This window comes from Dermochelys coriacea, chromosome 7, assembly GCF_009764565.3.
Source record: "Dermochelys coriacea isolate rDerCor1 chromosome 7, rDerCor1.pri.v4, whole genome shotgun sequence".
NCBI classification, from domain to species: Eukaryota; Metazoa; Chordata; order Testudines; family Dermochelyidae; genus Dermochelys; species Dermochelys coriacea.
Window position 1 is genome coordinate 73,798,679 of NC_050074.1, and position 25,942 is coordinate 73,824,620.

General features: G+C 48.5%; 1 protein-coding gene across 5 annotated transcripts in view; it reads left to right on the forward strand.

The window, feature by feature from the left end:
* The window catches only part of GRID1 (glutamate ionotropic receptor delta type subunit 1), an 857,119-nt gene that overhangs the window by 44,890 nt on the left and 786,287 nt on the right, over nt 1–25,942 (forward strand). The window contains exon 1 of one of the 5 annotated variants that reach the window (XM_043519480.1): nt 6,613–6,856. The exons of the other annotated variants lie outside the window; for them this stretch is intronic. The gene's annotated coding sequence lies outside the window, so the exon portion shown is untranslated. Of the gene's footprint in view, nt 1–6,612; nt 6,857–25,942 lie in introns of those variants that run through there. 5 annotated transcript variants of the gene reach the window in all.

Genomic DNA, 25,942 nt, shown 5'->3' on the forward strand with positions numbered 1-25,942 from the left:
CAAAGTGAAGATAAAATCAATATTCTTGAGACTGCAAAAAGGACAAAACAGGGACAAAGAATTCACTTCAGACTTTGAAGAGGATATTACCCTCTTAGATAGATAGAAGGCAAAAAATAGATAGAGGGCAAAAAATACTTGAAAAAATCCATTTTTATTTCAGAATCTGTCTCTTATGTAAAAGTGTGTGTTTGAAGTTCATTTAAGTAAATTATAATTTTGCAGAACTTGCTTTTGATATTACAGAGTCCCTGAACAGAAACAGAGACTGGTCTGATTTTATAAACCATGAATATATTCTACAGTTTTCCTCCTGATGGACTTGCATATGGGATTAACATTAATGTGAAATGAATAAACCCTTAGAAACCAATTCAGCCCTCAGCTGCCCATGCATGATATCCATTGAATCCAAAGGACGATGCATGCTGGAGACTGGCCACAGAATCTGGCTGTATAGTGTAAATAAATATTGGCACAGAGAAGAGTTGGAGGATGTCATGTGCTAGGTCCGGAGAAGTTGCAAGGCACCTTTCACTTGAGCTATGGTAAGAGCCTATTTTGTTCTCCTTAGGTTCATAATTCACAGAATTACTTTCAACAAAGATTGCTTACTGGAGCCAAATTATGCCTAAACTAGATTATGCTTTTTTAACATTTTTAATTGAAGAGGAGAATGTTTGGGTCTGCATTCATTCCATTAAGAGCCTTTTAAATTACCAATTGACTATGGCTTCAGTAGTATAAAAAATAGATGGTAATGTTCATTCTAGTGACTAATGGAGTGAGTTTTTCCATGTTCTTATACTTTTAGTGAGGTTGCAGTCCTGATACTAGTTGCATAAACACTGTACATCTATTATTGCTTATTACTGTCTGTACCCAGGAGAGCAAAATTCTGAGAATTTGAAATGGAGGAACCCTTCATTGTCATGGTAAGCATGCAGAACACCTGCTGATTCTAATGCTCCCACCCTCATGGTATCTAAACACCATTCAACAGTTAAGAAGCACTGACTGTGTCCCCACGGGATATGATTCCTCCCCACTTTTCCAATAGATTTTTTTTTTAAACTCCTGATTAACAGTGGGATGAAAGGAGAATCAGGCCAAGAGTGTTACCAGCCTCTGACCATGTTTTTGAGGAGAGTTTTCCATGCAATAGATTAATCATTTCCAGTTTAGATCCTGTAGTATTGGTTCTTAGTCTTCTAGTCCAAGATAAAAAAAAGAGAGAAATTGGTTCCTACTCCGGAGGTGTAATTTAAGATTTTGTGGATTCTTTTCTATTCTCCCAGGATCTCACTTTTAGGAGGTTAAGCTTTAAGTGTCTAGAGGTGGAGTAGGGCTAGAGTGATGATTCTTTGTTCCTGATGAAAGAGGCTGGTGATCAACTGCTGGAGATAATTCTGAGGAACCGATCAAAGATTGTGAGAATTCAGTTTTCTAAATAGCCATTACTTCTACTGAGTAGAATTGGAATAAGTGAACTATGTAAATCTTGTTCATGCAGTGAATATTACAGAAACCAAATATAGAGATGCCAACAAATATCCCTTCTAACTTGTATTCATTTGCAAGTAGATCCTTGATGATTTCAGTAAGTGCCCTTTTCTGTTAGGTAATAATGATATAAAAATTAAGCTGTACATGCTTAAATGCAAATACCTTCCTGAGACTGGTTAAACAGTGGCACTGATTCAGTTTTACTGACTTGGAATTGCTGCTGATGTAAGAATTGTCTGCCTTATGTACATAATTGGTACGTGGAGAGATAAATTATAGTGTTTTAATTCAGGAGACCAAGCTTCTGGTCCAACGGCAGATACTGTGTGAAGAGTGGTGTTTATTCGTTAGTGTATAATTCTGTCATAGTGCTGTGTATTTGACGTACAAGGCCCTTGTTCGGCATTAAAAGCATATAATCCATTAAAAGGATACTTTGCACAAATATTTCAATTCATGCCAGGAAAAGGGGTGCTAATATATACCTGGCTGGGTTATGCTCAGGCATGATCTGTTACACTATGATACTCTGTCATTTGGAAGATAAGTCTCAAAGCAAAAGCAGATGAGAGTTTAAGTGTATGGTGGCTTTTGAAGCTCTTTGGGATTTAAAACACCATAGAAAATGAAGTGTTAGAAATTTTTTCATACCCCATTTTGGGGAAAATGTTGTGTCCTTGTGCTCTCAGCAGATTTCTGCATGCTGTTGGCTTCACATCGCTTTTACACTATTGTAGCTGATCTCAGTCAATGTAGGTCCTCATCACTTATATTAGAATCTGGCCCAAAAGGTATACATAAAGCAACACTTTTAAAAATTGATTTCTAGCAATGTAAGTAAACCGACAAAACTTGATAAAGATAGATATTCACATAGGTCCTCTGTAAAATATCTCCAGAATCACTACCATACTAGGGGCAAAGTTCTTAGTACCTCAGATGAGACTGTCCTTATCTTTAAAGTTTTTACTGTGATATTTCATTGACGGTTGGGCAATGCAGTATAGACTTAGTAATAAAACTTCATTAATAGTTTGTCAGCAGCTATCCCATTTTAGTGTGTGCTATGTACACCATGATGTTTATAGTGAATGATGTTTTTAAGCATACTAGTAAAATACCGTCTGAGGCCTAGTTACCTCACCTAGTTCCCAGTTCCCGGTGAGGTTAAATGCTGTTAAAAAAGTGAATAGTTAGTCTACCTGTATATATTAACTTGTACAATGATTTTAAAGTTTGAAATAAAGGTCTGACATTTTCCCCATTTGCCCCACGTGTGAAATCTTCGACATCTTGCTTGAATATTTGTGTTACTGAGCCTGTGATGCCTCTTGAAGGATATTTTTCCAGTCTGTAACCAGAACAGGTGAAAAACGAAGACCTCTCCCTTGTATGCTAACCTCAGAAATAAGGTTTTTAAAGACTCCCATAAGGCCCTTGAGATTCTCAGACCAGTCTCTTCAGTTCTCAGCCGTTAATGGTGCAGCATCATTTAATTCTGAGAACTGAAATGGCTTTATTGGAGCTGCAAGGCAGCCAGATTGTGGAGTGGGAGTGGCACTATCCTGAGCAGGCCACTGAGGGTCTGTCCCTGAACCCAGGCTCCAGACCGAGCCCGAACTTCTACTTTGCAATTTTATAGCTCCAAATCCCTACCCGCCACGAACCTGAGTCAACTGACAAGGCCAGCCGTGGGTGTTCTATTGCAGTGTAGACATACCCCTAGGGTATCTCCCAGTTAGGATGACCAGACGTCCCGATTAAAATTGGGACTGTCCTGATTTTTAGGTCTTTGTCCCGACCGATACACGGTCGGGATGCCATTTGTCTGGTGGTTTTTTTGTTTTGTTTTTTTCGTTTCGTCAACTCCGGCCCCCTTTTTTTTTTGCTTCTCCCATGCGTCCCGATATTTTCTCCGTTTCATCTGGTCACTCTACTCCCATTGTGGGTAGACAGATATGTGCTAGTTCTCTTTGAGCTACCATGCAAAAAATAACATTGTGGATGTTGCGGCATGGGTGATGGCATGGGCTAGCTATCTGAATACAAGCCCACCTGACCTCCTGGGTCTGAGCTCAGGTGGCTAGCCTGTGCTGCCATCTGTGCTGCAACGTCCACACTGCCATGTTTAGCACACTAGCTTGAACAGAGATAGCCTGTGTCTGTCTATGAGGGCTGGGACTCCCAGCTGCAGTGTAGACCTACCCTAACTGGGTAGTTGTATGTATCTGGGAGATGTGTAGTCTTACGTGAAGTTGAAGTTTCAATATGTTCTTTCCTTCCCAGTGTAGACTTATCATTGTCGTAGGTAAACTGGATTTAACTGTTCAAAATCTCTCTTTAGAATGAAATATCTAAAGTACATTAATCTTTCTTCTTTTGTGCAGTTCATGAAAGTAAACCTAGTAGGAGATCGCACATAAATGTCCTGTAAGGTTTTGTGACTAGAGCTCTGTCTCTGATACATTTTAAGCGAGGAGTTACAAGCCTCTAAGTTCCACCGAATTCCCTTATGAACAGCTATATTATACCCAAGGGAAAACTAATATAAATGATATTGTACATACATCACTTAAAGGGAAGATGACAGGTTTACTTAACTATTGGTTTCAGGTTAAAATACTGGAGCGTGAAACATTTTATGTGCAGTTGACTCCCATTAACCTCTTTCATCTTTCCTTCTTGTTCCTGTCTTTTAACAAGGTTTCTTGAAGTGTGCTCAGGAATGTAGCATGCGCTCCTGGACATGCAAAGACCATTCATGTGCTTCTTTGCTGGAAGCAGGTTGTACTTCCAGGTTGATTCATAGGATTAATTAGTCACTTTTTAAACTTCAAACTACAGTTCTAAATTTAAACACTAAGATAGGAGGCAATACTAGCTCATAGACTCTATTGTTAGACTCTTTTGTTATTGCCTGATTGTTCAGAATCCTATTTTTATTTACATGCTTATTGCTGTTGATTAAGATTGCCTATTCTGCAGAGTAGCTTAGAACCTCTTCCACACACAAACTGTTCCACAGGAGGCCATGTATTTGCTAGAGAAGTTTGTTGTTCAAGCCAAACAGTTGTAGTGTCACAGTCATCATATCATCAGTATATCTTGGTTATGACACACTTAACGGGTCTCTCACTTCTGGATCAAATGGTGTAGGATCTAATCGCACACCTGGACGAAGTCTCTTACAGTGCAAATGCTGAAGTATAGTCAGAGTTAGGCTGGGAGGACGAAGAGGAGAAGAAAGACCCTTCTGCAGATCACTGGTGAATGTTCAAGTGGAAATAAAAAAGAGCAAGCGATGGTCTTGGTTTATGATCCAATGTTCTCACTCAATAAAACAGATTCTGATTTCCAAGGATATGTGTTTGCTTCAGAGCTGCCAAAAAAAAATCATAATTATTTGATCCAGTATTTAAATGAATTGCTTTAACATTGTTCAGGCCCCTTTTGTTAGTGTCTTGCAAATATTCTCGTTAACAGTATTAGCAGAGGGAAACTTTCAACAAATTTGGAGAATATGCACAGGAAGCAAATTTTGAATGTATGAGCATTTAAATTAGAAACAACACTCTAACAACATAACTAAGAGTTATGCTCATTTAGGGCTCAATCCTGCAAAGTACTGAGCATGCAGTATCCTGATCCAGCAAAGCAATGAAGCACTTTCATAATAGTCCCATTAGCATCAGTGGGACTGCTCACATGCTCAAGTTTAAGCCTATGCTTGAGTGCTTTGCTGAACTGGGGTTAGACTACTCCTTGGACCTTGCATATTTGAGTAATCAACCGGAGAACAGAAATGTGCCATGTGGCCTATCAGTCCAGTCAATATTAACCAGCAGAGTTTGAATTGGGAGTAGCATATATTTGTAATGCTTTAAGATGAGATACAGGCCAAGAATTAGTCACCGAAATGCTTCAGCAAAGTAATGCCAAGTATCTAGTAAGCCTGAGAATTGTGAGGTGTCCACAGACAATTCGCAAACAGAAAGAGGTGAAATTTGTTGAATAAATTATTAGCTGAAAATTATTTGCTTAGCTCCAGAGCACTATGGTTGAGTTCATAATAACTGTCCGCATGGTAACTGCACTACCATTAACAAATTCATTTAGTAACCTGCAAAATGTTTTTGTAAGATACATTCAATAGGAAAAGCACCATCTAAACCAAAGTCATATTCATCATTGTGTGCACAGAAAGGACTGAGGAAAAGGACACTTTGTGCTGGGGAGAAAGGAAGAAGCAAATGGTTCTGTAAATAATAGAAAATGTACAGGTTTTATAATTCCTACAAACTTTTTATACCATAAGTGTGCAAAGCACATGATACTTATCATACAGTCATTAATTATATTCATGTTTTGTCTACTTTACGACTGGGAAATAAGTTTGCTTTGCACGCTATGCTATGTTCAGTCTCATTTTGAGACCTTGCCCCAACCACTGACTGAAATATAGAATTTTGTGGGGGAGAAGCATGCGGGGTGTCATTAATAACTTCATATTGCAACTTTTTTGCTTTAACTTAAAAGTTCACATGATTGTTTAGGACTAAATCTTGAACATACTTATGCACATAAGTAACTTTACTTGCATGAGCAGTCTTATTGCAATCAACTCATATGCAAAGTGTTTTCAGGATTGGGTCCATATTAGGCAATGATTAGAGATATACTGTCAACTACTTTAGCCCCAAAATCTAGGTTTGCATGCACAGCAAATGTTTTACAAATCCTAATATGAAACCTCTTTTAAAAAGTTTCCATTCCCATGCCGTACTGGAAACCCCTACAAGCCATGTTCATTAGATCAAGAAAGGCAAAATTTCTATGAGCATAAAATTGGCCTCAAGTGTTACTTCTACTTTCATTGTGTTTGGAAGGTAAAACAAGGGCATAAGAGATTGTCAGGAATGAATACTTGCACCTGTGCATGCCCAGTCACAGGGCAGCCTATGAGCACACCTGAGCTACAGCAGCTTTGCTTGATTGACCACGCTGCTTGGTAGCCAGAGTGGTCAATCAGGCAAAATTGCTCAAGGGCCCAACAATAACAATTTATTTCTTGCTGCTCAATCTACATGCTCACAGCTGTGATCTTGCCTCTACTTGTTCTGCTGCTAGCCTTGCTCCAAGTCTTGCTCCTGTCTAGTCCAGCCTTGCTCCTCTGAGTGGTTCCCAATAGCTGATTTCTAACTCCAGCTCCGACCTGTGGTGCTTATTCCTGGCTGCTGAATCTAGCTCCAACCATTAGGCATGACTGCCTAGTCCCGATTTGTGATGTAGATTAGAAAACAGGTGCTTAAAATTCTTTCAATTTAACACACAGACTGGATTAATAACAGAGGTAAATATATATTTAATACATGAGAATAAATTGTGTAGTTATATCAGCATATGGATTTCCTATTGACTTCAATAGTAGTTTAACAGCTGTATTTGGTATGTGACTTATTTTCACAATTTTCCCTTAATAGCAGTAACAAAATATCAGTGAGATAGTCAGTGAAGTATAGCTATACACTGGAATAATAATAAAGTTTGGTCTATTCTGAATACTACCAATCAGCATGGATTGGTCAAAATAAGGGATTGTTTTCTGTGCAGTTATCATTACTGGCAAGTACTTTGGAGATACGACATTACCCCATGTGTCTGCAGCAGAAATGTGATTTTTATGTGTGGGTATTCCAGGATTTGCTGTCTTTTTTTTTTTTTTTTTTTTAAGTCTAAAAGATTAAATTCTGTGTGGAGACTGTGTGTTTTATTTCAAGAGCAATTATTGTAGCTGAGGGGGGAGGGATAGATCAGTGGTTTGAGCATTGGCCTTCTAAACCCAAGGTTGTGAGTTCAATCCTTGAGGGGGCCATTTAGGGAGCTAGGGCAAAAATTGGGGATTAGTCCTGCTTTGAGCAGGGGGTTGGACTAGATGACCTCCTGAGGTCCCTTCCAACCCTGATATTATATGATTCTATAGCTTCCACCATTTATGCTAGTCTAAAGGACTAATAGCTTCCATTTTGTCTTGGCATAAATCTTACTACTTAAAATGAACTCTCATGGAATTTTCGTAATAAAAATAATTCTGAGATGCTATCTTGTAAAGTAGCAGTTTAAAAGATTGACCACTGCACCTCAGTGATTGATATAATTCAACTGTGATTATAAAGCGTGAGTTATTTCTGCTACTCTCTTTTTACCAACCGGTTTTACAAGTTCCCATCCCTCTCAACAGAGTCCCAAATACAAAGGTTGCTATAGGAATCCTTGCTTCAGTATGGAGACACTGATATTACTGAGTTTTCTGATACCTCAACCTTAAAGGGTGATTATATTTCATAAATATGAAAGGATCTTAATTTGTGAGTGCCGAAGGTGCCAATGACTTATTCAAGCCTTACTCATATGTGAAGGAGCGCTAATCACTCCTCACTTGTGCGGTATTCATCTATGAGATTTGCCTTTTCATTTAAAAAGCTAGTCTGTTGGTGCTATATGCTCTTTGAGTGAGAATCAACCCTTTAAAATGTTTATGCATCATTAAGGTAGAATGAGCATGGAAAGTAAATGGTCCTCTCTGTATCTTGGGGAATTACTGGTGTGACGGGGCAAGGCCAGATGGCTATGGAAGAGTAGTCTTACTGGGATCCAGGAAGTGGCCGGGCAAAGCCCGTCCACCGCTAAAGGATTCCCCCCAGTCTAAAAGGGGGATCCATAGGACCTAGATACCAAAAAATTCCAGGGGACAACTAATGAAATAAAGGGACGGGAGTGTGGTCAAAGGGTCAAACGAAGGGAACTGGATGGGGACACCGAGCAGAGAACCCCGGAGAGCACCCACTGCTCCTCAAAGGTGTCAAGGGAGTCAGAGGACACCGCCCAGAGGAACTTTGCCCGGATAAGTGAACGGACCGAGGATCGGAAATAGGCCCCACAGTCACAGGAGACTCCATTGGCCAACCTCCTCACTCTGGTTTTATAGATGGCCATTTTAGCTAGGGCCAGGAGGAGGTTGACCAGGAGATACCGTGACTTTGTGGGGCCACGGATAGGGAGTGCATAAATAAGGTGAGGGGAAACGTGCAACCAAAACCATAATAAAATATTGGTGAGGAGCCGGAATAGGGGCTGCAGCCTGGCACACTCCAGGTGTATATGTGCCAGGGTTTCCCTCACGCCGCAAAAGGGGCAGGTGTCTGGGATTGAGGTGAACCACGCCAAGTACACGCCCGTGCTCACGGCTCCATGAAGGAGCTGCCAACTGACATCCCCGGCGGGTCTCGGGACTAAGGTGGAATATAAGCTGGCCCACTGGGGCTCCTCGCCCTCCAAAGGTGGCAGGAGATCCCGCCATTTTGTATCGGGGCAGGACACGAGGGTGAGGGCGTGAAGGGTATGGAGCATGAGTGTGTATAGATGTTTTCTTGGCGTCGTTTGAAAGCAGACCGGCTGCATGTCATGCAGCCGGCTTCCAGTGAAGGGGTGAGGGGGTCGGTTGGGTCCACGGGGCAGGGGTCCAATTAAAAGGTCCAGTGGGTAGCGGGCGGGCAGGGTGTGCCTTCGTGTAGGACCCGGTCGAGATAAACCCGAGCAGTGGGCGGTAAAGCAGCCTTCACCTCCTGAAGTACGCGCCAGGGAGTATGAGGTCTGGAGAGCCCCATGCGCTGAGCGAGCGTCAGGGGATCCACCCAGTCTCCCTGGTCATAGTCCAGAAGGTCTCTGACTCTTGTGACTTCTGCCAGGACCAACCTCTGGTGCACTGAGGGGGACTCCACCACCTGCACATGGAGCTGGGGGTTGTGTAGCAGGGGCTCCGCGAGGAGATCTGCCCCCTCGGTGGCCGCCACGGACCTGGTCGTTGAAAAGAGTTTCCAGGTCCAGAGGAGGTCTTGGTAGAAGACCGGCAGCCCAGAGAGGTCTCGCGGAAGACCTCTCGGATGGAGATAAAGGAGCTGCCGGTCGTATCAGAGCCCTCGGAAGCGGCGCAGGAAGGCATACGCCAGTATGCTCCACGACGGACTACCTGCACCATAAAGGAGCCTCTGCAGGGTCTGGAGGCGGAAGACATGGATCTGAGTGAGCAGACATTTCAGGCCCTGCCCTCCCTCCTCCAGAGGTAGATGGAGAACCCCTGCAGGGACCGAGTGCAGTCCTGACCAAAAGAACTCCAGAATCGATGTCTGGAGGTTGGCCAGGAAACCCAGGGCCGGGACCAGGGTGTTGAGCCAGTATCAGAGCATGGACAGGACTAGTTGATTAAGCACCAGCGCTCTCCCTCGAAGGGAGAGGCACTGGAGTAGTCCTGTCCATTTCTGGAGCCGCTCTATCACCCTGCCCTCTAAATTCTGCCAGTTCTTTGGCGGAGAGAGATGCGTGGCAGAAAGGTAAACGCCCAGATAGAGCAGCGGACCCATGCTCCACCGGATGGCCTGAAGCGCGGGTGGGAGGGAGCTCGCCTGCCGCCAGTCCCCTACCACCAAGCCAGAGCTCTTGACCCAGTTGACCCACGCGGAGGAGGCTGCCGAATAGATGGCCTGGCAAGCCTCCACCAGTGCCAAGTCGCCCGGGTCCTGGACCACGAGGAGCACGTCATCAATGTATGCCGACAGGACCAGCCGCAGCTCCGGCTCCCTCAGCACCAACCCTGTCAACCTTCTTCGGAGGAGACAGAGGAAGGGCTCGATTGCCAGAGTGTACAGCTGGCCCGAGAGGGGGCACCCCTGCTGTACTCCTCGCCCGAAGCTTACTGGTTCGGTCCGGGTCCAGTTGAGCCTGACCAGACACTCTGCAGAGGTGTATAGCATCCGGAGGAAAGCCACAAACTGGGGTCCGAAGCCAAATGCTTGCAAAGTGCTCAGGAGATACCCGTGATCCACCCTGTCGAACGCCTTCTCCTGATCTAAGGACAGGAGGACGAACGACAGACCATCCCTACACCCGAGTTCCAAAAGGTCCCAGACCAGATATAGGTTGTCGAAGATGCTGCGGCCTAGGACGGTGAAGGTCTGGTCTGGGTGGACCATGTCCGCCAACACGGACCCTAGCTGCAGCGAGATTGCTTTTGCCACGACTTTGTAGTCCATGCTGAGGAGCAAGAAGGGGCGCCAATTTCGTAAATTGCAGAGGTCCCCCTTCTTCGGCAATAAGGCCAGCACGGCTCGCCTGCACGAAAGAGGGAGGACCCCACTCTGCAAAGACTCGGCCCAGACGGTGACTAGGTCTGGGCCGAGGATGTCGCAGAATACGCGGTAGAACTCCACGGTCAGCCCGTCCATGCCCGGAGATTTATTGGTGGTCATGCGACGGAGGGCTTCTGAGAACTCGGCCAGAGTGAGAGGCAGCTCTAGCCGGTCTCGGTCGCCCGCGCTGACCGTCGGGAGCTCCTCTCAGAGCACTCTGCAAGCGTTAGGATCGGTCGGATCCGGGGAGAAAAGGCTTGCGTAGAAGGCTCTTGCCCTCCCGCACATCTCCACCGGATCCGTGAGGGGGGTGCCATCTTCTGCTAGTAGACAGATGACATGTTTTTTAGCCCTCCTCTTTTTCTCCAGGGCGTAGAAGAAGCGGGAGCCGTGGTCCATCTCCTGAAGAAGACGGATGCGGGATCTAACAAAGGCACCTCGGGCCCGATGATCCTCGAGGGCTCGGAGCTCCTCCCGCTTCTCCCGGCACGCTCCGCAGAGGGGTGGATCCTCAGCGTTGGCGGCCAGACGCCTCTCCAGCTCTAAAACCTCCTGTTCCAACTGCTCTATCGCCGCATCCTTCCGTCAGCTGGCGCCCCGGGTGTAGTCACGGCAGAAGAGCTGGGCGCGCACCTTCCCTAGCTCCCACCACCACCGCGCCGAGGGAAAGGCACGCTGCTGCCCTTGCCAGGCCAGCCAGAACTCCCGGAAGGATGCCACGAAGCCCGCATCCTCCAGCAAGCTGTTGTTGAAATGCCAATAGGCCGGCCCCGGCCTCTCTGTGCAGAGGGAAGCCGTCATGGTGGCTAAATGATGGTCAGAAAATGGGGCCGGCCGGATGCTGGAGGAGTGGGCTCGTGAAAGATGGAAGCGTGATAAATAAATGCGGTCCAACCGGGAGTGGCGCGACCGATGGGCCTCCACCCGGACAAAGGTGAACGTGGAAGTGTCATCCGGATGGTGGTCGTGCCAGACGTCCACCAGGGAGTGGTGTTCGACTCTCTCCTGGAGGACGGTGGCGGCGGCTGGGCTCTGCTTGGTCCCCGAGCGGTCCCGCTCCTCTAGGGTGATGTTAAAATCCCCTCCCAGGACCAGGCACTCCTGAGGATCCAAGGTGCCGAGGAAGGCGGACGCTTGCTGATATAATTGCAGCTGCTCTGGGGTCGCTGCCAGGGCATAGATGTTGACGAGGTTGACTACGAGCCCCTCCATGCAGACCCGGAGGTGCAGCAGGCGGCCCAGCACAACCTCGGCGACCCCCAGCACCTCGGGCCATAGGTCGGGGGAGAACAGGGTCACCACTCCAGCTGTATGAACTGTGAGATGGCTAAAGTAGACCCTGTCCCTCCAATCCAGCCGCCAGCTGTCTTCGGCCGTCGGATCCGTATGGGTCTCCTGCAGAAAAACACAGAGTACCTCTCCTCCCGAAGGAAGGAGAGCACCTGGGACTTGCGGAGACCCGTCCTACAGCCGCGGGTGTTCAATGTTGCGATGGTAAGAGGTGCCATGAGGAGGGCTGCGGGGGGGAATCTCACCGGCAGGGACGCTCGCGGCTCCCGACGGGCCGTGCAGCAGTCCGTGACCTACCCAGTAGGTGAGTAAGGAGTCACGGAAAAGGCGGACCCGCTGGTAGGCCGCGGCACCCTGCCTCCCGGTCCTTTTACCCTCCCCCATGAGTGCCCTTGCGGCCCGGAGGATTTGATTAAAGTCCCCCCATCGCTGGAGAGCAAGCTGTACTTTGTTGTGGGAGCCACGGACATCTTCTAGAAACTCCCGCAACTCCTCTCGCAGCGCATGGGGCGGTGGGGTTACAGTCTCCTGGTTACTCCCCGACGGGGCCCTTGGTACAGCCCGTGGCCCACCGAGACGGGCAGACAGGGTGCGGACCCCGACGGGGTTCCTGATGGATTGGTACCTTGAATGTTGGAGTGTTAGGGGGTGGCGGAGGGAAGATAGCAGCCCCTGGTGGGTCGGGACGGGTAAACACAAGGGCCGTTCCCTGGGGGTCATCTATTGGCAAAGGGAAGGAGACAGCCCCGGGGCGGCAATAACAATCTCGGGAGTTGGACGGGATAGGGACAGGGGCAGGGGCAGGGTTAGACGTGAGATTCTGGGGGGGGGAGAGGGCTCTCAGTGATGCTGGGCGCAGGCTCTATGGTGGATTTGGCAGCCATGGCATCAGGAGGTTGACTATCTTCTTTAGGGCCCCCTCCCGGGAAGGAGGTCGAATGCTCCTCACCAACGAGGAGTACCCCTGGTGACTCGGGTCCCGGCCACGTGGCACTGGCCGTCGCCTCAACAGGCTCGGTGGCCCTCAGGTGGGTGCCATCTGCAGCTGGGTTGATGGAGGTGTCTGGGGGCTCCTTGGAGGTGGGAGCGGAAGCAACGGTTGGGGGAGGGAGCATGGGGAAAAGGGGGCTGGAGTGAAGTCGCCCAGATCGAGGCCCGCTTGCATAGGGTCATCCTCCCTCTGGGTGACCAGGGTCAGACCCAGGGCCTCGATCGCCTCATATATGGATGGGAAATCATTTTCCACCACGCCGGGATTCTCCCCGCCAGCATCTGACGCGATGGATGCCTCGGGGCACACTGAGGTTTCAGATGGCTCCTCGGGGGCCTTGGAGGAGAGGGACTCCCGTGGAGGGGAGATACCGCCTTCCAGTGGGGAGGGAAGATTCCCCTTGGGGCGGGCCCTCTCCCATGCCCGGCGGTGTCCCTGCCGCACCCTCCTCCACAGGCCCCACCAGATTGCAAGCAGCGGGGGCGGGGCTTTCCTGCTCGTCTGGGCATAGTTGGGGAGGTGCCCTTTGGGCCTGAGCGGAAGCAATGGTGGACTGGGAAGGAGGAGGGGTGGTTTCGGGCGCCGGGCAGCCAGGGGCGCTGGCGATGATGGGGTCAGTGCCCTGCCGGGGCTCGGGGGTCCCGGATGCCCCTCCTTGCCGGGCCAAGGGGCAGTCCCTCCGGACGTGCCCCATCGCCCGGCAGAGGTAGCACCAGGCCTCCCCCATGGAATAATGCACCCGGTAACGGGCCCCCTGGTAGGGGACTAGGAAGGACCCCTCCAGTGCCTCTCCATCACTTGCCGCCAGCGGCAGTTGATGCTGCACTTGCCGGCGGAACGAGAGGACGTGACGGAGGGCGGGGTCTTTGCAGCCCAACGGGAGAGGGCTGATGACAGAGATGGGCTTTCCCAAGGCAGAAAGGGCGGGTAACAGGGCGGCATTGGGGAGAAAGGGAGGGACGGAGGTCAGGACCAGGCGGACGCCCAGGTTCTCTAGCGGCTCTAAGGGGACAAAGACGCCCCCTACTGCCAGGCCCTTCTCCACCGCCTCCTGGGCGGCGGCCTCCGATGTTAAGAAGAAGACGACCTTGCCATACATTTTGGAGGCCGTCACAATGGCCGTGGGCCTCGCCACCCTCGCCAACGCCTGCACGTAGGTTTCCACGTGGGGCGAGGCGGGCACCAGGAGGCAACGGACGCCGTGCTTCCTGGTTATGGTGGGAAAGGGGCCCCAGCTGCTATAGATGGTAGCGGAGGCGGGGGACAGGAGAGATGATGTAGCGGCAGGCGGGGGGGCTGCCGCCACCTGGGCGTATACCCTGGGCGCCGGGGGAGGGATACTTGCAGAGCTGGTGAAGGGAACAGCGGGGAGGGACACCCCAACTGGCGGTGGGGCCGAGGCATTGGGGGCAGCCCCTGCCATAGAGGGCCTGGTCCTTCTTCTTACCTTGGCCCTTCCTGCCGGCTGGGGGGGCTCCCCCCGAATCTGAGGGGGTGAGAAACATGGCAGCAGTGGAGGTCACCCCAGTGCCTGTTGCTGCTGGTGCCCCAGCAGGGGCGATGGCAGATGATTCGGCAGTGGAGGTAGAGGTTTGGGGGGGTGACGGAGGGGTAGGCGGGGGAGTGGTAGCTGGGGGTGTCCCACCTGTCTCGTCCCCCAGCATCGTGAGCAGGGAGGGAAGGGGAGATACCAGAAGAAGGAGGGGAAAGGGGAAGCAGGTCGACCACTCCTCCCCGTTAGGCTGCAGGCAGGGGAGGAGGGCGCCAAAAGGGGTGGGCTGGACGGGGGGCAATCAGGGGTTAGGGGTCAGTCACCGACACAGGGTGGAATTCCGGCTCCTCTGGTTACACTAGGGGAGGGGGGATACAACAACATTGGGGGTGCAGTGAAGAGGGTTGATACTAAAATGGGGAGTGGAACAAGTGCATGGGAGGGGGCATAGGTGCACGAAGCGAGGGCTAAGCGGACTGGAGGTAGAACAGGGAAACCAAGGGGCTAGCTTCAGAGGCTGGGACGGGGCAAACAACCAAAGGCTGCTGAAGGAAAATGGGTGGGGCATGCAAACAAACTGAAGCTAGTAAGGGGGGCTGGGGCAAAAGGGGGGGCAAGGCTTCAAGTGGCAAATGGGGCAGGTAGTAAAGGGCAAAGCTGTGGGGTGGGCAGTCCGGGGGGAGGGGCACATGCACCGACGTGCACTTGCACAAGTCTTTTTAGGCTGGCTGCTGCTTCTGGCCCAATGGGTGGAAATAGGGCGTGGCAAGCCAAGCAAGCAGCTGAGTCCAGAGGCAGGAGCTGAGGCAGATGGTATACAGCCAGTGGGGGTGGTGGAGGGGGCAGTGGTGGTGGTAGTAGTGGTGGGGGTTGGGGGGACACAGATGGACCGGTGGGCAGCTCCACGCCACACCCCGTGACCCTACAAACACACTCAAGACCCCCACCACAAGAGCACAGTTCAAAAGTTACTCAGTCTTAAGGCCCCCTCTACAGTGGTCTGCAAAGTCTCTAGGTGCTCCCCCATGGGTAGATGCTCCTCCTCCTCGGGCTTCAGCAGCTCCAGGCAGCGGATTTCTCAGTAGCAGCAGCTCCAGGAACTCCAGGTGGTGATCCAGGCAGGCAGAAAGGACCCCTCTCAGGTGGTGGTGGTGTCCACAACAGCAGAGGCTGGGGTCCCTCACTCCTCCTCTCTGGGGAGTGGGCTAGTAGCCCCCCCCCGCCCCGGGGCTGCAGTTGGAGCAGTAGGAGCACCCGAGAGTGGGGGGGGTCCAGCAACCAGGTAGCAGAGAACGGGGGGCGGGGTGTCTGGCCCAGCCAGGGGAGCAGCTGGAGCAGCAGGGAGAGCTTAGGGCCTAGCAGCAGCAGGAGTAGCAGCTTCCCACCTCCCTCCAAGCTAGAAGGCTATGGGAGAGTCGTGGGAGATGGAGAGATTCGCTCCAGGCTAAACAAATCCCTGGTACCAGGATAAGTGAAGTGGAAGCTGCTCCAGGTCAATTAAGACACCTGGGGCCAATTAAGAACTTTCCAGAAGGCAGGTAGAAGGCTAGGTTCATTAGGACACCTGAAGCCAATCAGGGGCTGGCTGAAACTAGTTAAAAGTCAGGTGGGAGTGCATGTCAGGAGCTGTGGGAAGAAATTGCGCAGTTGGAGAGACTGAGTAGTACACACCATATTAGGCACAAGGAAAGAGGCCCTGAGGTAAGGGTGAAGTGGAGCTTGAGGAAGTGAGGGCTGCTGTGGGGGAAGTAGCCCAGGGAATTGTACATGTCATGTTTCTAAAAGGTCAGCTACCATAGCTGATACTATTAGGGTCCCTGGGCTGGAGCCCGGAGTAGAGGGTGGGCCTGGGCTCTTCCCCCGCCTCCTTACCCACTGATGAATCACTGAGACTGGGAGACAACGGAGACTGTGCAAGGAGACTGTGTTTCCTCACCTCCCTCGCTGGCTTATGATGATAATGGCTCAGTAGACTGTGACCATTGTCTCTAGAGAAAGAAGGGTTACATGGAGGGTCACAGTGAGCCTCTGAGGCTAGTGAAATCCGCCAGGAAACGCAGGACCCATGGAGGCAAGGACAGAGCTTTGTCACAATTGGTATCAGGAATGGGATTTTGTTCACAGCATGGTGGAAGAAAGAGTTTTTTTTTTTCAAAGTGCACTGGGGGTTTGGATTTTTTTTGTTTTTGTTTTTGTTTGTTTGATTTGTACCACAATGGAGGAGGTGGTAAGAGCTCTGATACAAGCCACGGCAGCCCAGCAGGAGGCCACCCACGTTCAGGCAATGGCACAACAAGAGTCTATGCTGCTACCGCGGGAAACCAATCAATTATTGATTGGCTAGGCGACCCAAGATCATGCTGTCTTGAGAGAGGTGGTGGACCAGCTGAAGATCCTCACCACCCAGGCCCAGGGGTCCGACGGGACGCAAACCCTGAGGGCCACTGGTTGTCTGCCAAAGATGACGTCAAAAGATGATGTAGAGGCATATCTCCTCTCATTCGAAAGGACTGCTCAGCGTGAGGCGTGGCCCTAGGAGCAGTGGGCCAGCATCCTTGCCCCTTTTTTGTGTGGAGAGGCCCAGAAGGCCTACTTTGCCTGCCACGGATGCCACTGACTATACCCGTCTGAAGGTAGAGATCCTAGCATGAGCAGCGGTAACGGCAGCAGTAAGGGCCCAGAGGTTCCATGAGTGGAAATACCAGGAGAACAACCCCCCGAGGTCCTAGCTATTCGACCTCATACACCTCGCATGGAAGTGGTTACAACCCGAGGTGTGCAGGCCGGAGGAGATTTTGGAAACCCTGGTCATAGACCATTACATGCGGGGACTGCGGCCAGATCTCCGCAAATGGGTAGGCCAGAACGATCCGTCCACGTACGACGAGATGATAACACTGGTAGAAAGATAGATGGATGAGAGCCAGGGGACTGACCTGACTACTCAAGGAAGGCCCCTTTCGAATCAAGCACCCTGGAAGGTTGGGCAGCCAAACCCCTGGGGAGTCCCAGGTGGAAGAAGGGTGTGGGCAAAAACCAGCGGGGATCCCAGAAGGAAGGGATTGGCCTGAGTGGGGGGATCCCTGGGACTAAACCCCCTAACCCCTGGGATAGAGGAGTGATTAAAAGCAATTATAGATGTTATGCATATGGGGAGTGGGGACACATAGCAGCACAGTGTCCCAGCACCGAGGAGCCTATGCAATGTAACTTGGGGGATTGGGAGGTCCCATGCTCCCTTATCCACCTCGCGGGAGTCGCATTAGCCCCGCATAATTATACCAGGCCAGTGAGGATAAATGGAGCAGAGACTACAGTGTTTGTGGACTCTGGGAGTGCTATCACCCTCATATCGGGTAAGCTGGTAAAAAATAGTCAGCTGCTACAAGCCAAACACGTAGCAGTTACATGCGTGCATGGGGCCGTGAGCCATTACCCCACCATCCCAGTGGAGATAGAGGCTCAGGGAAACCCCATTGAGGTGACCGTGGGCGTAGTTCCTAAATTCCCATATCCTGTAGTCATTGGGAGGGACTATCCAGGGTTTGATAATTTACTTCCCCCGGAGAGGCTGGAGGAAGGTGGGGACCCTGAGGACAGCAACTCGTCACCGGGGGAATGTCAACCCCTGATGTTCGCTGAGATTTCTCAGGATCTGTTCTCAGGCCCCCGAAAGACCCGGAAGACAAAAAAGGAGAGGAGGGCCGCGAAGGCCTTGAGAACCCAGATCCTGACCCAAGACCAGAAGACCTCCCTAGTAGGCAGATGGACACGAGCAGCCAACAGAGGAACTTCCACCACAGAAGGTGAGCCAGAAGCTGGACCCAGCCATGACGGCGGTGAGCCGTTGGAAGAAGCAGAAACCGGCCCCTGGGAGCTTGGGCAGGTTAGTCCCGGGAGCGAGACTTTTGGGCGGGACCAGGCGGAGGACCCCAGACATGATAACGCCAGGAAAGAGGTGGTCGAGATTGATGGGATACCCGTGGATGGGAAGGTCCAGGGTCCCGGACCTTGCTTTATAGTGAAGAAAGATCTTCTGTACCACATGATGCAAATGCAGGAGCAAGAGATGCAACTTCTGGTGCCACGAAAACATCAAAAAGCCATATTGAGTCTTGCCCACAGTCACCTGTTTGGAGGAAACCTAGGGGTAGAGAAAACCCAGGCACGGATCCTGCGGAGGTTCTTCTGGCCAGGAGTACATGAAGATGTCCGGCGATACTGCACCTCTTGTCCGGAGTGTCAGTTACATAGCCCTTGCCCGCACTTGCAGGCTCCTTTGATACTTCTTCCAATAATAGAGGTTCCTTTTGAACGGATAGCCATGGATCTGGTAGGGCCCCTAGAGAAGACAGCTCGGGGACACCAACATGTGCTTGTTGTACTGGACTATGCAACCCGGTACCTGGAAGCTGTTCCCCTGAGCAACACAGCTTCCAAGACACTAGCTAAGGAGCTAGTACAGATCTTTGCCAGGCTTGGGCTACCCAAGGAGATATTGACTGATCAAGGGACACCTTTCATGTCCAAGTTGACGAAAGATCTCTGTTCATTGCTCCATGTACAAACTCTACAGGACCTCTGTATACCACTCGCAAACAGATGGCCTTGTGGAAAGGTTCAATAGGACCCCCAAGGCCATGATCAGGAAAGTGGTGAGCCGGGATGGGAAAGATTGGGATACCCTATTGCCTTACCTCATGTTCACCATCCGGGAGCTTCCGCAAGCCTCCATGGGTTTCTCTCCATTCGAACTATTATATGGGAGCCACCCTCGGGGCATATTGGATATAGCCAGAGAAGCCTGGAAAGAGGAGCCAAATCCCGAAAGGAACATAGTTGAGCATGTACTGCAGATGAGAGATCGGATAGCCCGAGTTACACCCATTGTATGGGAACACTTGGAGAGAGCACAGGAGACCCAACGAACCCATTATAACCACCAAGTGAAGCTTCGAGGGTCCCAACCAGGGGATCGGGTGATGGTACTGGTTGCCCACAGCAGAAAGTAAACTGTTGGCCCAGTGGCAGGGACCCTTCTAAATAATCGAAGCCATGGGAGAGGCGAACTATAAGTTGCGGCAACCAGGCCGCCAGAAATCGGAGCAAATTTACCACATCAATCTTCTAATACCTTGGCATGAACGAGAGGCATGCTTAGTCATGCAGGAGACCCTTCCCCAGGAGGATAATTTACATGAGCAAGTGAGAATATCATCCGACTTGATGCCGATCCAAAAGATCGAGGCAGTCAACATGATTAATCGCAACAGAGATGTGTTCTCTACAAAACCAGGGCGGACGACTGAGACTTATCACCATATCCGCACGATCCCTGGAGCCAAGGTAACATTGAGACCCTACCGAGTCCCAGCAGCCAAAAGAGAGGAAATCGAGGCCAAAGTAAAGAAAATGTTAGAATTAGGGGTTATTGAAGAATCTTAGTCAGTGGTCCAGTCCAATTGTTCTAGTCCCTAAACCTGACGGTACCATGAGATTCTGCAGTGACTTTTGCCGACTGAATGAAATATCCCAGTTTGATGCATACCCCATACCACGCATCGACGAATTGGTTGACCGACTGGGTAGTGCCCGATTCTTGACTACACTGGATCTGACAAAAGGGTACTGGCAGATTCGTTTGACCAAAGAAGCTAAAGAAAAGACAGCATTCTCCACCCCGGATGGGCTATTCCAGTACACCATCCTCCCTTTTGGGCTACATGGGGCCCCAGCCACATTCCAGCGCCTCATGGATAAGCTGCTGTGCCCCCATACTAGGTATACAGCTGCATACCTAGATAATGTCATCATATATATGCCAGACTGGGGAACCCACTTGGAGAAAGTTGAGGCAGTACTGCGAACCTTAAGGTGGGCTGGCCTCACTGCTAATCCCGCTAAATGCGCCATAGGGCTAGCAGAGGCTGGGTACCTGGGATATATTATGGGAAGAGGCATAGTGAAGCCCCAAACGAATAAGCTAGAGGTAATTCAAAACTGGCCCTGGCTGACCCGAAAGAAGCAGGTCCATGCATTCCTAGCCGTGGTAGGCTACTACCGATGGTTTATTCCCCACTTTGCCACTAGGGCAAGTCCTCTAACGGACCTGGTGAAGGCCTGAGGTCCAGACATGGTAAAGTGGACCGACGCAGCAGAGGGGGCATTTACAGACCTTCGGACGGCCCTCTGTAATGACCCTGTACTCATAACCCCGGACTTTAACAGGGAATTTGTTTTACAAACAGATGGTTCCGAGGTGGGATTGGGAGCAGTTCTGTCGCAAATGGTGGGAGAAGAGGAACGCCCGATCCTCTACCTAAGCAGAAAGCTTCTCCCAAGAGAACAGAAATATGCAGTAGTTGAGAGAGAATGCCTTGCTGTCAAATGGGCTATGGAGACACTGCATTATTACCTCTTAGGCCGTCGATTTACTCTTGTGATCGACCATGCACCCCTCCAGAGGATGTAGCGGAATAAGGAAAAGAATGCGAGGGTTACCAGGTGGTTCTTATTCCTCCAACCATTCCAGTTCCACATACGGCACAGGGCTGGATGCCACCATGGCAACGCTGATGGTCTGTCACAAGCATACTGCCTGGCGTCCCAAGTTGCCCAACTCTATGGTGTTGAGCAGGGGGGTGGGGGGCGGATATGTGACGCAGCAAGGCCAGATGGCTATGGAAGAGTAGTGGGTAGTAGTAGATATATTAGCTCCAGGCTAATCAAATCCCTGGTACCAGGATAAGTGAAATGGCAGCTGCTCCAGGTCAATTAAGACACCTGGGGCCAATTAAGAACTTTTCAGAAGGCAGGGAGAAGGCTAGGTTGATTGGGACACCTGAATCCAATCAGGGGCTGGCTGAAACTAGTTAAAAGCCTCCCAGTTAGTCAGGTGGGTGTGCATGTCAGGAGCTGTGGAAGGAAGTTGCGCTGTTGGAAAGGCTGAGTAGTACACACCATATCAGGCACAAGGAAAGAGGCCCTGAGGTAAGGGTGAAGTGGAGCTTGAGGAAGTGAGGGCTGCTGTGGGGGAAGTAGCCCAGGGAATTGTACATGTCATGTTTCTAAAAGTTCAGCTACCAGCTGATACTATTAGGGTCCCTGAGCTGGAACCCAGAGTAGAGGGTGGGCCCGGGCTCCCCTCCCCCTTTTCCCCCTGTTTAATCACTGAGACTGGGAGACAACAGAGCCTGTGCAAGGAAGGATAACTTCTCCTCATCTCCCTCGCTGGCTTATGATGATAATGGCTCAGTAGACTGTGACCATTGTCTCTAGAGAAAGAAGGGTTACATGGAGGGTCATAGTGAGCCTCTGAGGCTATCAAAATCTGCCAGGAAACATGGGATCCACGGAGGCAAGGACAGAGCTTTGTCACACTGGGTAGTGAATTGCTGCAAGGTATTGGTGATCTAAGACTTTCAGTTACATCATTTGCTGATGGTAGATTATATTGCATTGTGCTGCTGTGCTTTACGTTAAAATACAAGACTGATGTACAAACAATGTCAAGGGCACCTAGAGCATATGAGTGGTTACCCCTTTCTAGCTTTATGTATATGTCTAAATAAATAGAATTAGAGTTAATGTGCAGACTAGACTTTTGCCATTCAGCTTTAAGAGAATCAAATCAGTCTGTGGAGTTGGTAGCTATATAACTGAAAGGAAGATCATGCCGTTCTGGTTTCTGTGGCGTGCACCTTAAATGTAGAGAAGTCCATTTCCTTGTGACAGAAGCAGCCTGCTATTCAGTTCCAGCTTAGCATCTTAGTGCCTCACAATCAGGATGATGTTATATTTGTCCTTTGTGGGTTTTTTTTCTTAATCTGAAATACAAGCTGTCTAGACTGTAAAAAGGATAAATTTTTGTCACCAAGGTATGTTTTTAAACAAATAGACCTTCGCTAATGTGGCTGCTTCTTTGGCACTCTACTTATCTTGGCTCCAAAATCATTGTTTTCTGTGCCTTTCTCATTTTGAAATAGCACACACTGCTAATGAAAGTCATTAGTATTTGATGTGATGTGTGGTGGTGTGTTTTCACATGTTCTGCCACTATTTTTACCGGTTCTACCAGCCTTGGTACCAAATTCTACCCTTGTGTGCATGGGGGAAACTCTTACTGACGTCAACAGTAGTTAACTGCATGCATCCAATAAAAAAATTTGGCTATAAGCTCATTTGGTCATAGGTGAAAACGGAAAGTAGCTGAAGCCTGAGAATCAAATTTGACTTGAAGCACAATCATAAGATGCTCAGATAGTGACAGAACTGGTGGTGTTTCTAGTGTACTCCCAAATCCAGGTGAAAAATGTTTCTAGTGCTAGCACTTACTGCATCAGTGCAACAAAAAATTAAACAGGCTTCTGCTTTTGTTGGTGCATCTGGGTGAACATTTCAAACAGTGACCATAGCCAGCTGTGAGGGGTGGATTTTTGTCTTCCCAGTGCATCTCTTTATTTCTTTCTGCATGTGGGCTGTTTTCTGGTAAAGGACGCACAAGCTTAATTAAACCATCTTCTGAGAACTTGATGTGTCATATTTGCAACTTTCTACTGTGTTTTTTTATATTACATTGTATAGTCAAAGCTAGTAGTTTTGGAACAGCTGCATGAGAGCAACAACAATTTGTGTTTCTTTCAAAGGGAAGGGCACTGCTTCTACTCTAGAAGAGTTTTAGTACAAAAATATAAAATGCCACCTGCTCATTGTCGACCCATTGGGCCCCATGTCAGGAAAGCTCTTAAGGACTTTAAGTTCATCCCTATTCAAGACAAGTACTTAAGTGTGTTTTAAGTCTCATTGAAACAAATGGGACTTGTGTTGAAAGTTCAGCATGTGCGTAAGTGTTCTCCTGAATAGTGATGTTTTCCTGAATTAGAGCCTAGGCGATTATAACAGAGAAACACTTTACTTTGGAGTATGTAAGCAATAGTGCATGACAGCGATTGGTGTTTTGTGTGGGTCTAGAGCATAATCTAACTAAAAGGTGGGAAATGTGAAGCTGAAGGATTAGTCCAGCCAGCACCTAAGAAGTATATTGTATTGTGACTCCATATTCTGGAAGGCATTATGGCATTTTTACAATGGCTATTTTCACGTTTTAACTAACTAGGATATCATAATTGTACCAGTCAGAACTAATCACATAACTCAGAATCATTATGTGCTATTTAGATTGCACTTTCTTCAATTATTTTATAATTGTCAGACCTCAAGCATCTCAACACATTCAAATGGTTATTTGATGATTAAAAACATAAAACCTTATGGTTGGATCTATTTTCCTCATTAATCTGTATCATACTAGGTTTGACTGCAGTAAAACTCAGAGATAACTAAGTACTGTCTGCTCACTGTGAATTAGTGCATTATGCATAGATTGTAACATTCCCTGAGCTGAATATCCTCTACATGTACCAAATCCTTTTTCCAATATGGTCTTCACTGCAGGAGTTTAAAACCCCTATTCCCCCCCCCCTTCCCTTTTCTCCTAATTGTTTTTCTGGAGTCATTTGAAACGAAATTATAGCAGGCCAGTCTCTAGCTTTTACATGTACTGAATCAGTATTAAGTGCATTTAAGTGACTAATACAGTTTTAAGCTCTGTTAAGCTTCTAATGGTTTTCCACCAGCACTGTCCATTTTCCTCTGAATTGAAGGGGAAATCTGGATTACACAAGAACTATAAAGTGCAGTTATAAATGCGGGGGGAGGAAGGTATGTCTCTGATAAGATTAGTGATCAGAATGAAAAGTAGACAGTGTTTTACCTGTCTCTGGTTATTCAGTTAGAATAACAGATTTCACACCTGCTGTCATACAGTATGAAGCCTCATGGAAGATGTGCATTGGAAGCAATTTATCTTAATAGACAGCGTAAACTTTTAAAACCCACACTTCTTTAATGAAATATATTTGTGAGGAAATGTTCAGTTTATTTGATACTCACTACTTCCTTTATGCTCTAGATAATTAGAAAACAAGAAAACTATTGCCAGTATGACTGCAGAATTTACTGATGAAGGGAGAAAGAGCCCCTTTAAATGACCTTAAATAAAGGTCTTTGAAATAGTACATTGTTAATGATCAAAACAATACAAGATTGGCTGTATGTAATGAAACGGCATAAAGCTACTTAGCTGGAGCTAAGAGAATTAAATTCATTAAAGGCAGATCTCCAGTGAGTACAAGCATCCACTGATCAATATGATATGTTATAAAGGAGGGCAGAGGGGAGGATCTGTTTAGAATGCTAACATCAGGCCACCTGCTAGAAAGCTGTTTCAGGCTTGACCATGTATATCTTCTGCAAGCCCCAATGCAGTACAAAGCTAATAGCATGAGCCTAGTACAAATGACACGTAAAGCTGTGCAGAGGGAATAGCAGAAAACTGAAGAGGAAAAAAGTGATCGTTAAGGAAATTTATGGGAAAAACAGAAAACATTCAGGACTGAATTTTCCAATATGGCAGGGCCCCTTTACACCATTCCAGCAATGAAAAAAATGCCTTGGCATCAAAGTGGCTCAGGGCCTTTGTTTTTTATTTTGCCTCTGATACTAAAGTTACCTTTGTAATAGCGGAATTAAATGCCCAAAATCTGTTGACTTTTGGCAGAAGCTGGGAGCCCAAATGCCCTTTATGCCTTTGAAATCTCCACTTTTCAGGACATGTTTAAAAACCCATAGATTCTATCTGGTCTGCATGACTGGCTATGTCTGACAATCATCACTAATTAGCAGAAGACAGACTAAAATTATACTCAGATTAAAATATGGCATGGGAAGTGGAGTCACTAGGGCCTGGCAATTAGGATGATAGTGAATTTTCTGGTGGGCTCCTCTGTCTTGCTTACTGCTGGAATTTTTACTTTTTAGCAAAGAGGTGGTAAGAGCTGCATTTTGTTTGCTTTCTAACTCCCCTGAAACTATTGTAGAGTTGTCACAACTTTTTTGGTCTTATCAAGTAGGAGAAACTTGTTTGGCGTCTGATGCTTACCTCTGGAGAGTTACCAGAAGTACATGACACCTCCCCTGCAGTGTCTGACTTCCTATGTGGAGTGGGGCCTTTCCACACTAAATATATCGATCTGCTAGTGACCATTTCCAATTCAATAGGAACAGGTTGCTTGAATTTAGTGGTTTGACCCACTGGAAGCTGAATTAAGATTATCTGTCTCGTTTCATATGGTCTATTTTGCTTAAGTATTTGTAGCTCAGGGCTGGACTGGCTGCTAAGGTTTGCATTCAGTAACATTAAGAGCTATTGTTTTTGATTCTCATTTGTGACATGTCACCATATTCAGAACATCAATATCTGGTACACGTTTCTAACCAGCAAAACTAATTGAACACCTTGGAAGAGGAGGGGTGGGGGGGGTTGGGGCTGAGTGGGGGTTGAGAAACCCTAGGGAAAATTAGAAGCCAGCTTGGGGGTCTGTGAAAAATTTTAAATCAAAATGGGGGTCCTCAGGTTGCTAA